Below are 3,053 nucleotides of genomic sequence, written 5' to 3'. Positions count from 1 at the left end.
GGGATGTCCTCTTTTAGAAAGTTTGGAGCTCCGGTTTTATTATGATCAAGGCCAGTCTTCGGCTCCAGATTAAGGGTTAGAGTTGCACTTCCAGAGACTCCAATGGACTTTAGATACAAGTCCCAGATAAAAGACTGTTCGGCAAAGAAGTTCTCAACTTTAGGTTTGTTCAAGTAGTGGGTAATTAATTTTTCATGATTACATTGTTGCAATAGAAATTAAGATAAACTGAGGCAGAGTGCTGAGCAAAATTTATTATCAAAGTACAGTTTTGCTGATAGGGTCTCAGTATCCTCAGCAAGCTCAGACCCCCAAAGAGAGCTGATACAGAATTTTAATAGACGAAAGGAGGAGCATCCAAAAATAGAAGGTAGCATTATATATGAGGAAGAAAATACAATTAGTTACAAAGTCAAAAGCATCACAGGCATGGGGGGACAATGTGTTTAGCCAGAACTTTGGAATTCAGGGCTAGCAAACAACCACCACTCCTTCCTTTTGTAGCTAGAAAATTCTGATTGACTTGGTCCACCTGCAAGATTTTCTCTTAATTGAACTAGATCAGCTAGTGTTTGTAGAGTTAACAGGTTTCTTTTAATTAAAATGATTTATAGGGAAGCCGAACTTACCTTAAAAAGGAAGACTAAATTTCAAAATCACTGGATTTCCTAATTCAAAGATCAAGAAATATGACTTAGGCAGTTATACAAAATGTTGGGGAGATACAGAATAAAATAAATTACAAAACAGAATCAGTAGAATCAATTAGATTTTCTCAATTTCTTAATATTTAATGAGCTGTTGGACCTCATGATTCAAAAGACCTGGGTTCTGGAGTTCTAGGGCTACCAATTTACTATCCATATTACCTTAGACAAATCACATAGTCTCTCTGAGCCTCATTTAGCTTATCAGCAGAATGAGTATATAATGAAAGACTTGATAAAATCTAGGTAAACAATATTTATAGAACCCTGTTCTATTACCCTAGTAATAATTCTGCTAAAAAAAGTAAATGAAGTTATTCTCTTCTTGATGAAGTCATCTTGACTCTTTAGATGATGTAATCACATTCATTTTTAGATATTCACTAAATGTCTAATAGATTGTAGAGTTTTATCTGGAATCAAAGTTCAGCTCATTAGTCTATATATATATAGCTTTTAGAATCCACTGTCTTTACTTTTTTTTTTTTGGAAATTGAAACAATTTAAAATTGTACCTTTCTTCCTATCCATGATCTTTCAAAGCTCATTGAGAGCACCTCGGCAATCTCATCTGTTTGTTCTTTCAGTTTCTAAGGATGTAGTTCATTGGGTTTTCTTGACTTGAACTCATCAAGGACAGTTTGGTGCTCTTATTATGCTTACTTATTTTAAGTATCAACTCCTTTATTAGTAATTTGCATTCTATCCTTTCAAGTACAAAGAAATGAGAAATGGTTTATTACACCTCTATTTTGTTCCAATCAGTGCTATTCAATTCAGTGTGATTTCAAAGGGATAGTGATTATACTTGTGTTGTACAAGTGCTGTGCTCATCTGTTAATATACATTTAGATTATAGTCAGTCCATTCATTAATTCATATCTAACATATTTTATATAAATAATATGTTGGTATAATTAGATAAGGTTAGATAGATCTTGGGCTATAAAACTTCAAACACAAGTTATAAATTGACTTGCTTGTTTACAAAGTTTTCTTTCTTGACCCACAGGAGGCTTACTAGAGGACCCCCACCTTTTTAAGTAAGTTACCAAGCTCAGTATGGCTGAGATGACTCAATGACATGGAAAGTCCCTCAGCTTATTTTTTGTCTTTTTCTGTTGCCCGATGTGTAGGGAATTGACCTATGGGTATTTTGACCAGTGGGTTTTTGAGCTCTTATTTTTCTAGCAAGATGTTCCTTGCCTTGCATAAATACAACTATTTTCTGGCCTGTTTACCAGTGTTGCTTATTGGCTCTCTATTGTCCAACATGGGGTTTGTGAATGGCCATCAGCTTTGCCCATATTTGGAATCTTATCAGTCATTTATCATAAGCATTAAGTGAAGATTTTCCTGAAGGACCAAGGTCAAGATCTATCAACCAATGAGACTCTTCATTTTACTCTACATCTTCTGTATCATCTGGGTATCAAGCATTATAAAAATATGGCCCTAGAGAGAGGGGACATCTCAGATCATGAGGAAGATATGAAGTCCTATTCATTAAAGAGGGGTCAGGTCCCTTTAAATAATGGTTATTGGCTTGGGGAACTGACTCAGTTTTTTGTTGTATATATCAGGAATTTTTGGACCTCACATTGGTATAGAAGAGAAGCAAAAACAATTTCATATATTTAGTGCATGAAAGGACCTTAGAGGACATTAGTACAATCCCCTCATTTTACCCATGGCCCATATAGGGTCATACAGTAAGTCTGAGGAAGGATTAGAATTTGAATTGGTTTGGTTTTTTTTTTTTGACTCCCATGTTCAGCATTCTATTCACTACGGTACCACACTACCTTGAGTAGAGTGTAGCTCTACTTTTCTTCATCTTTATTATTTCTTTGAACATTGTGAGCAAGAGATTATTGTTTCTTTGATCCTATTTTCCCTAACTTAGCTTAAAACCCCATTTTGTTATTCTTCATTCCTCACCAATCTTAACTCATTTTGAGTTTGTTTCTGATGCTATTCTTTTTTTAGTTTTTGCAAGGCAGTGGGGTTAAGTGGCTTTGCTCAAGGCCACACAGGTAATTATTATGTTTCTGAGGCCGGATTTGAACTCAGGTACTCCTGACCCCAGGGCCAGTGCTCTATCCACTGCACCACCTAGCCACCCCTCTGATGCTATTCTTATAGGGCAATACCATACATTTTTATTAATCCTTGCTTATTTGCCTTTGCCTTCATCTTGTGTACATATCTTAAAAATCTAGATTGATACAAGGCCTCCTGTGCATCCACATGGGTCTCTTTATTCAACTCTATTGGGGTAATTACAGATCGAGTCTCACTTTTATTCTGGGATAGGTGAAACATAGGCCAGGCAATGTTTCAGGC

This window comes from Macrotis lagotis, chromosome 4 (assembly GCF_037893015.1).
Source record: "Macrotis lagotis isolate mMagLag1 chromosome 4, bilby.v1.9.chrom.fasta, whole genome shotgun sequence".
NCBI classification, from domain to species: Eukaryota; Metazoa; Chordata; class Mammalia; order Peramelemorphia; family Peramelidae; genus Macrotis; species Macrotis lagotis.
The sequence above is the reverse complement of the archived record's forward strand: the minus strand, read 5'-3'. Positions refer to the sequence as shown.